The sequence below is a fragment of the Galleria mellonella genome, unplaced genomic scaffold (genome assembly GCF_026898425.1).
Source record: "Galleria mellonella isolate WM207_F2 unplaced genomic scaffold, CSIRO_AGI_GalMel_v1 utg87, whole genome shotgun sequence".
NCBI classification, from domain to species: domain Eukaryota; kingdom Metazoa; phylum Arthropoda; class Insecta; order Lepidoptera; family Pyralidae; genus Galleria; species Galleria mellonella.
In genome coordinates, this window is record NW_026442166.1 from 4,243,633 (window position 1) to 4,258,216 (window position 14,584).

The 14,584-nt window shown below is 33.5% G+C and overlaps 1 protein-coding gene across 6 annotated transcripts in view; it reads left to right on the forward strand.

Moving 5' to 3' along the window:
• LOC113510427 (protein madd-4) overlaps positions 1-14,584 on the forward strand; it is a 496,544-nt gene that overhangs the window by 216,988 nt on the left and 264,972 nt on the right. For all 6 annotated transcript variants that reach the window (XM_052902081.1, XM_052902084.1, XM_052902085.1 and 3 more), the window contains one exon: positions 10,738-10,764. The gene's annotated coding sequence lies outside the window, so the exon portion shown is untranslated. The remainder of the gene's footprint in view (positions 1-10,737; positions 10,765-14,584) is intronic.

The window sequence follows — 14,584 nt, forward strand, 5'->3', positions numbered from 1 at the left end:
CATACATCCAAACTTATGCATTTATCATACTAATAGGATTGCAAATTGCCGAACTACGAAAGTTTTTTTTAAAGATAGTAAAATGTATTCAAAGTTCCATCAAGTTTCAACGACCATTAATATTGTAATAAAATTTTAATAATATTGATTTTATTAACCCCCCCCCCCCTCCTTCCTCCCCTTGCCGTCATACCTTATAGATTTATTAAACAATATACGAAAATAAAACACAATTTGATATTTGGGCCTCGTATCTAATTAGGAAATTAATTCATTTATTCTATTCGATAATTAGTATTCGACCCCCGCTTGGGAACATCTGGCCTTTATTAATGTCACAGAGGACTTGGAAATTTCGGGACCGGGGTACCGGGATCAAAATGGCATTGTACATAATTTTGTTATATATTATAGATTTACTTATATAGCTGCGTATAACAAAATTGTGTTTTAATTTATTGTTTACTATCAACCTGCTCCGGCTTCGCACGGGTTTTTTTTTTAATTAAACTATAGTCCATTTTTTAATTTGATGATTGCTCAAACACGGTATGATCAAAGATGTTATATTAGTGAAAGAACATTCGTGTTTAGTTAACGATCTGATAGCTCGCAAACTTATTTAATAATAATAAATAAAAAAATTCTTTAATAAAGGCAACCAGGGACCACAAAATTTTAAAAAAAATATCAATTGAACCAAATTTTAACTATTTAAGATATTTAATTAATATTTATGTTTTTTTTTTAAGTAATCTTTGAAATTATAAAATCTTTTTACGTTCAGCCAAGTACATATTCTCTTTTTAAATAAAGTTACATTAAGAAAATTTTATTCTTTTGGTATCATATTATATATTTTATAATCGTTTCAGTATTTTTTGAGTTTATCTATGACTAACAAAAAACCTAATCATTACTATTATAATAATTTAAGTATATAGACTAGTTTTACCTGCGACTTCGTCTGCGTAAAAAAATCCCGTTCCTTGAATGAACGGGATAAAAAAGTAATGTATCCTTCTCCGCCCAATATATGTCAATGTTCCTCAAGTATAAATGAGCCATTATGATAGTAAAAACAAACATAATTTCACTACTTTACAAGTCCTTAGTTCGGGGGGAAGGTATTGTTAGTAATGCGGACTATCAGTCCTATTTCAGTGCTATCGTTTCATGCGGGCAGCGCCGCGGGAAACGGCTAGTTTATAATAAATTAATGTTCAATAGCCATTTATTCGCGTCCCATTCAGGCCCAGCGCAGGCCGTGTAGTGTCCACACAATGTGCGGACATAATTGGGACGAGCGTTGTTGTCCGGGTGGTTCGTATGAATTATAACCACCCGATATTAGCTATTTGGACATCGATTATTCAACAGCTTTGTGTTTCTGATTGCACGATTGCTGTGTTTGATTTTGATATGGTGATTAGCTGAATGTAATGATTGCTTATTACATATCCTTTGTTGATAACATTATTGACGGAAGTTAGTTTGTTTCTTGTCTCATGGCAACATAACGTGAACTGTCAGTTTGACATTGACGTTGACATTAGCGAAAAAACATGGCTACTTTTTATCCACAATGCGATCTTATTGTATTATTTTTATGGTTTGTTTATTTGATGCTTGTTTTTTGTTTATTTTAGTTATTTTTATGCTTTTTTGTTTGTTTTTCTTTAGCATTCAGTGCCCCGTTCTAGATTCGTTCAGATTTTATTTATATAACTCTTTATTGAAACAAAATACATAAATATAGTTCAAAACGGTATAATAAGATGCAAATTAAATTATAAATACATATATAATAGGTAGATGCAAACATTGTTATTATCACCCAGGCAATCTTTGGTCAAAGGAGATCCAGAGAAAAGTGGGTTAGGTTAGGTTAGATGATCAAATAAAATATTTTAAATAATGATTTAAATAGAAAATGTGCAATTTTAAACTAACAAATATAGCTATTTATACATTAAATACACAAATCTGTATCACAAATATATCAAATAAATATATATTTAATTAAACTTTTTATTTATTTACACTTTATTGTACCAGTTATAAAAATAATAAATACAGTAAACTTTAATCAGACGTTATAAAAAAGGATAATCTTTTCCAGATAGATACCTTTAAGTAGAGGATATTGAAAGTTTAAATACTGTCATATTATATTATTGTTTTTCGTTTTATTTTCTTAGTCAGTTCTTACATATCGATACCACAGGGAAAATAAACAATGGTAACATTACTATTCTTACTTTAATAATACAACTGAAGGTGTTTTTAAATTTCCATGCAGGTCCAAGGGTATTGTCTCGGAAAATTAAAAGCGTCTCCATCCAATACATTTTGCTCTCTTATTATATCGTAACGGTAAAATTGAATGATATCGTATCATATCGTAATTTATATAAGGTCTAATTTATGTAATTATAGTATAAAGAATTCAAAAGAATCTATAAAAAACAAAAAGGGGCAAATTATTTACAATACTGGTTATAGTATTTAAAAACAAAGTCACAATATCGTCAAGATTAAGACAATTTATTCCACTTTCACAGTTATTTCCTCAAAGGGTCGTTTAAAGATATAAAGTTTCCGCGACATGTCCAATCAAATAAGAGCTTCCTTCAACAAAAAAATAAAACATCCCACGGGTGTCATAAAAAGCTTGGATCGGACGACGTAACGTTCGCAAAAACGTATACTAAATCGACAAAGTTGCGGGGCAACACGACCGCTCCGCTCGATGGCCGAGTGACAAATGCTAGGGTCAGAGAGTTGACAGGTGGTGGGCGCGCGGCGAAAAAGAAAAATGGCCGATACAAAATGGCGGTCGTGAGTATACGTGTCCGGCATGCTTGTCGTTTTTTCTACAAGTTTTATGAAAGAGAAATATTTGAACTGGGAGTTGTGTTGACTTTTTGTTATGTGAGAAAATTATTTTTCTTCTCGCAACAAACAGGCAATAAAGTTTCATAATCCTATTCCGTAGTCAATTGGGTATAAGTTATATAAACTTTATTTTTATACGACTACAAGAAATAGAGTAACGGATCTTGTGAGGAAAGATAGTAAAAATGTGTTATAGACATGATTAACTCTATCAACATTTTTTTTAAACCAAGCGTAAACGGTCACTGTAGCTTATGAACGCCTGCAATACTAGCGGCTAGTATAGTATTATATTATCTGTGCTAGGGGTGTCACGTGTACGTTGCCAATCCTGAAGAAACTTTAATAAACCCTTTTCGAAAACTTCATATTGTAGTCTCCAGAGAAATCCTCGACAGGGGGCTCATTCCACAGCCTGAGCATTCATTGTATAATACTGGGATATTCATAGTAATTCTCATACATTGTTATTCCTGTTAAATCAATAGATTTCCCAGATTATCAACATAAGTGAGAATATCCTTACTTTTAAAAAAATTACCAGAGGGAGACTTTGTACAAAAGTCGATTGCTTGGGTACCTCTGTCCCATTCATGTTTCAACCGTGAAGCAGTTGTGTTTGCATGACTGTGTTTCGGTTTGAAGGGTGGGATATGGCGCGAATTTACTGGGTACAGAGGAATAACACCTGAGCCCTGAGGAATGGCAACGCATGGGGGGTATCATGGGCGAAACAGTATACTCTGTTATGTCCATGGTACTGCTCATGTCTATAGGCAACGCGACGGTTACCACTTTCCATCAGGTGGGCCGTCAGCTTGTTTGTCATTCTAAGTAGTATATAAAAAGAAAAATTATACAACACTAGCTGATCTAACCAAGAATCGAATTTAAACGTTCATAGATTTTTTCTTAATCCTACCCCCAATTTCGACATGAGACGAGGTCGTTAACATATTAAATGGTTGATCATCAAAACCGGCTTACAACATTGACAAAAACCTGACACGGAACATAACTTAGTTTGCTTACTTCAAACAGATTAATCCTGTTAATTATGTTTACTTATTAGCTCGAGCCCCCGGCGTCGCTTGATACAATTACAACGTATCCGTCGAGTATCGTGCGGCGCTTTGATTAACCTCGTTAGACGCACGGGTTTCAAAGCCTGACCTTGTACATAAAACTCTGTCGAGTGTAAGTACATTTACCCTAATTGGTGGCTTTGGCAATTTTTTTTTTATTTTTATAAATTACGTCCCCGGATTATAATCATTTTGAGCGGGGAAATTAAAAGATTTGAACGGATTTTACCGTGTTTTTACCGTCATTTTCTTACGGTAATGATTTGTTTTGATTTTATTATTAGGATTTTTTCTTGTAATTGTTTTGTATTTATAATAAGTTTACTATTGTAATCTTTTGGAGGAAACAATAAAAGAGTATCTATCTATCTATTTTAACTTAAGTATAGATAGAGTGTATATTTAATTAAATTAATATTAAAAAATACTTGATCCAGTATTTTTTTTTTTTTTTATTGTTAGAAAGGCAAACGAGCAGACGGTCCACCTGATGGAAAGCAACTGCCGTCGCCCATAAATATTTGCAATACGAGAGGAGCTGCTTCTGTGTTGCTAACTTTTTAAATTTAATTTAATCGATATAAAATAATATTTCAAAGACATATGTATGTCTTTACGTTTTTGTTTAGAAATAAAATGCTCAAATAAATACTACAGTATCAGATCTTTATAAATGGTATATATTAAGGTAAACGGAAGGTTATTAACATGTTTACAAAGTTAATGTTGTGTGTTCATCAATTGTCGTAATATATGTAATGATATATTATAAAAACTACCGTAATACGATTTTAATGACAAAATAGTTAAATGAACAAAGACGAATGGTTTACCTATTAAATATGCGAGGTTATAATTTATATCTTTCATATAAGATACAAGTTTAAATCAAAATATTGAACATTCTTTTAACGTATTATTTTCACGTTAAAAGTGTTTTTTTTTTCTCAAAAACATTTTCCAAAAAACGATTAAAAATACTTTATTAAATATCTTCTGTTACTTAACTATATATGGTAGTTACTAATAATGTATTACTTATACTATTATTTTTGCTTTATGTAACATACATACATACAAATGAATCGTCAGAAATTTATAAACGTCAGCTTTATAGACAAACTCTACAGATACTTTCTCCTTTCGGGTTCTCAAGGTTGACTGAAGGAAGTCTCCTTAAGTGATAAGATGGTACAGATGATTTTGACGCAGTCTGGCGTAAAAAGACTAACTTCTAAGAAATATAATACGCGTGAGTGGCAACAGTATCCTAAACATGTTTGTAAATAAATTAGATAGTCCTCTAGTGAGAATGCTCGCCGAGAGGACTGGATCACTATTAGTAATTATGTATTAACAATTAAGTATATTAACTAACAAAAATGGGTCCAAGTTGTGTTAAACAAATAAATAAAAAAAAGTCTGCCTGTGTACATTTTTTATTATATATAATAATATCTATATTTTAAGTAAATATATAAAAGTATATTATAAACAAAATTTTGTTTATCCCATCTAATTTCATCTCATCCATGTATGCGATGTATAATATTTATTGTATGTTAAGTATATAGTGCAGAGATACGGTATCTTATAAAGGAGGCCTGTGTCCAACAGTAGACAGTTAATGGCTAATATAATAATAATAAAAAAACAAAAATATATAAAGGGGTAAAAAGTAGCCTACAATAACAAGACTTTAATATATTACTTAAAGGAAAAAAAAATTGAGGTCACTGCCAACTGGTAGGGTACTTAGAAGACTTAGTGTATTTCCACGCTAAATAGCTATGGAGATGCGTTGACCAAAATATAGAACAGCCTTATGGTCCCCAGACGTGTCCACCAGGCGTGATATCTTTAACTATGTGTGTATATATATATATATATATGTTATAAATTCAACTTTTTAAATCGTTGCAAGAAAATTCTCCCTCAGATTTTTAATATCACAACCAACTGCTTATTCTACACCGTGGAGCGTGCAAATAAATATAAATAAACAAATTTCCTGCGTCGGTTTATTTTTCTTTTTCTGCTACGGAAATTGCAAACGGGCTGGCATACCATCTGATAGGACGCGGTAACCTAGAGACGTGAACAACACAATGATTCGAGTTTTTGGCGATTCAATTCCTAGTCTACATTTCTGAATTAGACCTTATCATTAGTATTTTACACAATTCTTCTGTTACAAAAATAATCAAATAAACAATTTCTAAAAAGATAGATAGATAGATAATTTACTTACATTACTTACAGCACACAAATTACAATAAAAAAAAACATACACATAATACACAATAAAAGAGATAAAAGAATGAAAATAAAAAACCACAAAACAAAAAAAAAAAAAAAACAAAAAGACAAAATATATAAACTAACAATTTCCTTTCTTTCCCTTCCTCCATGCGTGTGCCGCAGTAACACAAAATGGTCACAACTCAGTTTATTGCTTTGCCCTCAAAAGAGCAAAACACTGATATTTTGTTGTGGCTAAGAGTCATGGAAACTTCTAGATGAAGTGTCACGATAAGCATATGCCAGATTTTAATTTAGACCCTCAAGAACACAACTGTGAGAATTGCATCCAATTTGGTATAACAATATGGTCTTCCCAAGAGGCTACAGTGTGGGGTTCTTCAAAAGAGGGTAAAGAGGTTTCTTCAGGGTCGGCGAAGCGCGCGTAATAAGGCAGGCGTTAATAGGCTACGGTAACCGCTTACCATCAGGTGGACCGTATGCTTGTTTGCCACCTCAGTGGTATAAAAAAAAACTATTTTTAGCAAAAAAAACTATTTGTAACAAACATACAGACATTGTCTATTGGACTTTTCATGGACTGGCTGAAAACCAGCGCTGTGCAGCTGTTCACACTGCGCTGGGACACTCACAGCATCAGCTGAGCCGGTTCCTTTGGCCTAGTGTGGGACACTTTTTGTATATGTTATTTATATTTTATATTGTAATTGTATGTTTACTGGCAATAAATGTTTCTATTCTATTCTCTTATTATTTTTTCTCAAATGTCTCCCATGTACTGATATGGATTACCAATGATTTTTTCTACCCAAAGGCAGCCTGGATAAAGCATTATCCAAACTATTATCTAGTATAAAAGCGGACTAATATAATAGATAATAATAGAAAATTAGAATGAATTAAATGCGTGAATAGATGCCAAAATATTTTTTTTAGGAATTTAGTCTGTCTATTTGTATGTTTGTACCGTTTTATCAAATTGAATGCTGCTTTCACAATTATGTTACTGAAGATCTAACCTAAGATGTGGGGGAAGGGGATTGTTAGCAATGGAGTTTGACAGCCCTATTGCTAGCAATATGACCTATTAGGTCAACATCCACGTATTTCCCCCTGGAAACCACCGTGAACAATTCTCGTTGAATTCGTCACGATAGGCTAACCGACCTGCTTCATCCTCACCTATCATGCTTCACTGGTGCCCCGCCGGTGTATACCGATAGCGCGGGTAGGATTACTATTTCATTATCATCCATTAAAAAAAAACCTAAGATGTGGTGTTTGTTTTATCTAGATACTTAATCTATATTAGGTCTATTTAATTTGAAATCTACGCGTTCGAAGCAACGGGCAAAAAGTTAGTTTAAAAATAAACTTCATAATCTCATAAGAATAGAATTGAACAAATTCAACCCTAATTGCTTAAATAAGTTGATTTTACAATTCTCTGACACATTTCAGATGTTGACAAAAAGTTTTATTGCTGTTAAAAGCACCATTTACGAAGACACCCTCGTGGGCGAATGGCCGTTAAAAAATATTATATAATTTAATTAAACGTGTCAAGTAATTTGAGAGCTCGCACCGCAAAAAAATTAGATTTCGCCCTCGAATTAATTTTAAATCGTCCCCAAATTAATATAGAATGGACAATCTTCTTGCCACCTATCACACCATAGTGATAAATATGTTTTCTTGGAATGAAAGAATGATTAAATGTATGGGTGGGTGGAAGAAACTCAACTTCATTTCAGTTATCCATAACTTTCGTCATTATCATATCAACCTTTAATTGTCCATTGCTGGACATAAGCCTTCCCCTTTGGGAAAAGGACAGGGAGCGTTGCCAATAGTTGCCACGCTTAGCAGGCTGATTGGCAACCGTCATTAGGCTTTTAAAGATGTTTTAAGAGGGACGCTGCTGTTCCCATCCCTAACCTTACCTTAGTCGCCTCTTACGACATCCACAGGAAAGGAAATGGTGGCCTATTCTATGCCGGGACCACACGGCTACATACACTTAAAATATAAAAACGAGTCTTCTTCTTTTCATTTAAGAGTTTCCTCTTGTCGGTGCAACTAATTCATGCATCTTTTTCCAACCAGCTCTATCCCAGGCCATATCCTTGACCTCCCTATACGACATGACACCTAGTGTTTCTTTTATCTGTCCCATATCTGTAGCTTAAAAACGAGTACCTTAACAAAAATTTACAGATATTATTACATCGAACCGCGAAGGTCAGTCGAATTTGGGAGAGTGTGGATAAAAAAGATGCTATTGGTACAAGATCTGATGATCTATTTGATGGAAAGTCGCCTACAGATGTAGAGATCACAAAATATATGGTAATGTCCATGCTACCTCTCATGCATTGCTGTTCCTAATCCTGAACTTAGACATTCATAGCCTGAACTTCACTTTCAAAAGTACTCACATAAGCATGTATGAAGGTGGCTGAAGCAAGATTGTATACACCAAGTATGTAGGACCAGAGATATTTGATACTCTATTCATTCCGTCTATCCCAAAAGTTACCTATTTTAAAAATAGAGTACAAATTTTTATTTAAAGAGAACTAATTGTGTTATCAGGAAGATGGAATTGTTTAATAAAAAAGAAAAAATAGAAAACTGAAATCTTTTTATAATAAATTCTAATGAACAGGTTATAGAAATATCTACAAAGATACGTATATTTATATTAATATTATAAATGTTTTCAATATTGGACTGTTAGTGGATAAATTCAAAAATTACTCAATTGTTTTTAAAAATTCTTTCACATATAGAAAGCTATATTATTAGCGAGTTAAATAAGCTTATATATTATTTTAGAAAATTTCTATTCATTCGGGCAAAGCGGGGTGTGATTACTACTTATTTATATAATCTAAATTACGCGACTGTGTGATTACATGCCGCCTTAATTTGTAATTCGAAGTTCGTTTGAGGTTACGAAGGTCTTTATTTGGGTACGAACCTACATTAAGAGGGACCATCAAATGTCCTTTTCATGCCAAAACGGTCCACACTTGTGATGGGAAATAATTAGGCCTTGTTTGTGGGTCGGCCTTTGTTTTATATGACGTACTATTCTAATTTTGTTCGGATATTTCGGATTTGATTAGGGAAACGGCCGGCACGGTGTGATTGCGGTGGGATTTGGGTGCGTCTGTAACTTGTTTGTTGGAAATTAACATGTTAATAGTTTAATTTGCCATCTATAAAGTACAGGTTAAAAATCTATGTGCGTTCCTTAATTGTAACTAAATAATACTTGCTTGGATTATATACTGTAGATAGAGCATCCAGCTTCAAAAATAGCTCAACTTTTTGTCAGCTAATTGTCAAATTAGCTGACTCGTTTTTTATCAGTGTTCTATATACTTGGAATATATTCTATATATATGGAGTCAACTTCCAGCAGCAGTATTTCCGAACCAATACGACAACATAACCTTAAAGAAAAGAGTATATTCCTTTTTGAAAGGCCGGCGGCACACCCGCAATGCCGCTGGTGTTGTGGGTGATCATGGGCGGCGGTAGTCACTTACCATCAGGTGAGCCGCACGCTCGGTTGCCCCCCGTGTTGGAAAAAAAAATACTTACGCATACAATACACCTTGACGTTTTATTTAAATAAAAATATATAGAAATTATAAGACAAAATAAATATAGAAGTAAACAATATAATATAGAAATATAATAGAATCACTTTGGAACTTGAATCACTAAGAATACTTGATTAAATAACTAAGACGCTTTAGTTTGTTCTGTGGCTTGTACAACAGATTGTGCTCAGAGGAATTGTTCACAATGATGCCCACGGCCACTTTCTACCATCGTATAGCTCGCCATCGTTAGGGAGTTCACTCCCATGCCTTAGGATCTAGACGGTCGCGTACAGGGCGATTTCAGAGATGTTTTCTCCCAAGAAAGTTCAGGTCATAGAATGAGCTCCCTATCAAGGTTTTTTTTTCAAGAGACTACAGCATCGGGTTCTTCAAAGGGGTAATGCCCCTTATATTGCAGGCATTCACAGGCTACGGTACTGCTTACCATTAGGGGGACCGTATGCTTGTTTATCAACTCAGTGATATAAAAAAATAGACTATTTCATTGGTTTTACTATTTCTGAAATCCACACATACGAAGTAGCGAGCAGAAAGCTAGTAATACATACATACATACATATCTGTGACGTCTGTCTCCCATAAAGGTAGGCAGAAACAATGGAACGACAAATACTTCGATTCAAACCACTTTAGCTTTTCATACATTACATACATTCATACAGATAGTAATGAGTAGGTAAATATATATATATATATATATATATATATATATATATATATATATATATATATATATATATATATATATATATATATATATATATATATATCGTGACAGGAATCACTATCACAGGGCGTCATAATCTCTTATTAAATGAGATTTGTTATTAATAAATAATATTTAATTGTTTCAGATAACTGAGTCGAGTGTGGAATGAAATGTGAGTAATTGCTTTTTTTTTATTTTGTTTACAAAGTTTACAAAGAAAACTAGCCACTTCTTTGTTTTTTGGCGTGCATTAAATATGGTTACAAAAAAAAACAGCTATCTAAACGACCTTACATATTCTTAGACATATTCTTACTATATTTTAATGTAATAACTACCACTTTTAACTTACGTGTAATTTTTTTTATGCAACTTAGAATGGCAAACAAGCTGACGGCCCACCTGATAGAAAGTGATAACCGTCGCCTATAGACACGAGCGGTACCATGGACACAACAGAGTATACTGTTTCACCCATGATACCCCCCATGCGTTGCCATTCCTGAGGACTCAGGTGTTATTCCTCTGTACCCTGTAAATTCACTGCCATATCACATCTTTCAAACCGAAACACAGCCATGCAAACACAACTGCTTCACGGTAGAAACACGAATGGGGCAGAGGTGCCCAAGCAAACGACTTTTTTACAAAGTCTCCCTGTGCTAGATTATTAGATAAAGAAAGCTCAGATTCACACTCGCATTGCAACGTCTCATGATTGTCTCATGATGAAAGGTCTCGAATTGTTCTCGAAACTAATACATTACACTGAAATAATAATAATTGAAATAATACCAGAGGGAGACTTTGTACAAAAGTCGATTGTTTGGGTACCTCTGTCCCATTCGTGTTTCAACCGTGAAGCAGTTGTGTTTGCATGGCTGTTTCGGTTTGAAGGGTGGGATACGGCGTGAATTTACTGGGTACAGAGGAATAACACCTGAGTCCTCAGGAATGGCAACGCATGGAGGGTATTATGGGCGAAACAGTATACTCTGTTATGTCCATGGTACTGCTTATGTCTATAGGCGACGGTTACCACTTTCCATCAGGTGGGCCGTTAGCTTGTTTGCATTCTAAGTTGTATATAAAAAAAAATATATTTATGAAATTTTTAACAATATAATCTCTTATTATACACAAAATCATCATTGTCAGACATAACAAAGATTTAAAACGTCGCAATCAAATTCCACGTAAAAAGTTTTTAATGGCCAGATAACGTATTTTGGGGAAGCGGAGATTAGGAATGACAGTAAGAGGTCCGTAAAAACCGGTTAATAAAACTGATAAGAGACCGACTTAAATTGTAAAGTTATTTCAAAACAATGAAGATAATTTGGTTGTTTTACAAAATATACCATAACGTTCATTTTGTAAAACATATAACTATACCATAGTGGAATAAATTTGTTGTTATGGCTATTATTAAAAGATAAGAGGGAGACTTTGTACAAAAGTCGATTGCCTGGGTACCTCTGTCCCATTCGTGTTTCAACCGTGAAGCAATTGTGTTTGCATGGCTGTGTTTCGGTTTGAAGGATGGGATATCGTGTAAACACAGCTATGCAAACACAGCTGCTTCACAGTTAAAACTCGAATGGACAGAGGTACCCAAGCAATCGACTTTTGTACAAAGTCTCCCTCTGGTAATGCACTGTCTAATAACATATGTACCTGTTTAATGTTATATGCACCTGTCTAACGACATATGTATCCATCCAATATCATCTGTACTTGTCTAATGATATATGTGTCTGTCTAATAACATATGTACCTATCTAATGACATATGTACCTATCTAATGTCATATGCACCTGTCTAACGACATATGTATCCATCCAATATCATCTGTACTTGTCTAATGATATATGTGTCTGTCTAATAACATATGTACCTATCTAATGACATATGTACCTATCTAATGTCATATGCACCTGTCTAACGACATATGTATCCATCCAATATCATCTGTACTTGTCTAATGATATATGTGTCTGTCTAATAACATATGTACCTGTCTAATGACATATATGCCTATCTAATAACTAAAACACAATATATGGCGTATCGTGTACGTAACTTGGACACGACTAATTATTATTTCAACTGAATTCTCAGGTTTCATTAGCTGAGCGTTGAATTTTTAATGATGACGTCACAAACCGTGTCACGCTGCTGAGGTCTCATAACGGAAGGTGTCCCCTCACCGTTGAATTATTTAGCGAGGGCGTGAATTTAGAGGGATTTTAAATGGGTTTCTCATATTGTATTATAATACACTTGTGTTTAGTGAAACACTTATATATTATGTGTGTGTGTGTGTGTGTATAATTGTATAGAAAATGTACAATATGCAATTAGTAGAATAAAATTGTTAAGACATAAAAGTCTATGTACGTCGGGCGTTTTTTTTTTTTTGAAAAATTCGATAGAGATGGTTAAAAAAAACTACCCCTGGATAAGATAGCAGTAAGTAAAGGCAATGATGGAAGATAAAAGAAAAAGAATAAATTTTGGTTATTAAAAAAATTCAATCAAAATTTTTATTTTATTTATTTATTTATACTTGTACAAAGGTGTACAAATAGTAATTAGCACTTATAATTATTACAATGAGTTAAAATAACTTATAGTACCCACACACTTAGGTACACAAGAAACAGGGTAATACTAAATCCGAATGTAAGGTACTTAGGTATCTCTTATTATTGACTTAACATATCTAAGTAGCAAACAGAACAAGAGCTTACAATTATACTAAACTAATTTCAAGTTTATATAAATTTTGATTATTAAAAAGGGCTGAGGACTTTCTTCTACCCGTCGTATTAGTAGTTTTGCTCTTTTATTAGATATACGAAAGAAGGAAATTGTTGATTTATATATTTTGCTTTTTTTTGTTGTTTTTTTTTTTTTATTCTTTTATCTCTTTTTACTGTTTTTTTTATACGACATAGAATGGCAAACAAGCTGACGGCCCACCTGATAGAAATTGGTAACCGTCGCCTATAGACATGAGCAGTACTATGGACATAACAGTATACACACATACTGTTTCGCCCATAATACCCCCCATGCGTTGCCATTCCTGAGGAATCAGGTGTTTTTCCTCTGTACCCTGTAAATTCACGCCATATCCCACCCTTCAAACACAACTGCTTCACGGTAGAAACACGAATGGGACAGAGGTATTCAAGCATTCGAGTTTTGTACAAAGTCTCCCTCTGGTAATTTATGTTTATGTCTATATTATGTGTATGTTTGTATTTGTGTGCTGTAAGTAATGCAAATAAATTATCTACGTATCTATCTAAATCACTTGGCCGTGATACAGTATTTTATACCTCACTTGACTAACCGACCTAACTGACCTGCTTTTTCACCTTCACCTATCATCTCTCACTGGTGCCCCGCCAGTGTATACCGATAGCATAGGCGCGGTCATCATTCCATTATCATCCATAAAAAAAATCTGTATTATAAGTGAATGTACAAAAGCATATAAATAAATAAATAAATAAATAAATAAATAAATAAAATAATAATTATTAATTATTGTTAACATTTTACAATAAGCTAACATTTCGATTCTATTCAAATCCTGTATTTAATCGCCCGCAAATAAATTGAAAATAACAATTTGGTGGTTAGTAAACGGTTATTTTCAGTAAACGTGGTCAGTTTAGTTTAAGTATTATTGGTCCTGAAATAAATTAGGCCATTTACTGTAAACTAACACGATCGTTTTATTTTTGTGTAAAGTAAATAGGTAAGCTCAAAAGAGAATTATGATTCAAGAGTTAAATTTGTTTATTTATTTATTTCACTCTTTATTGCATCAGAAACATAAAAATAAATAATGACATATAAAGAATTCAAGGCGTCTAGAATTCAAGAAGTCAAGAATTCTAGGCTACTCCTTTCGTTCCCGTGGGTGTCGTAAGAGTCGACTAAGGGAGCTTATGGTGGACGGGTAGTCAGTAGCGTCC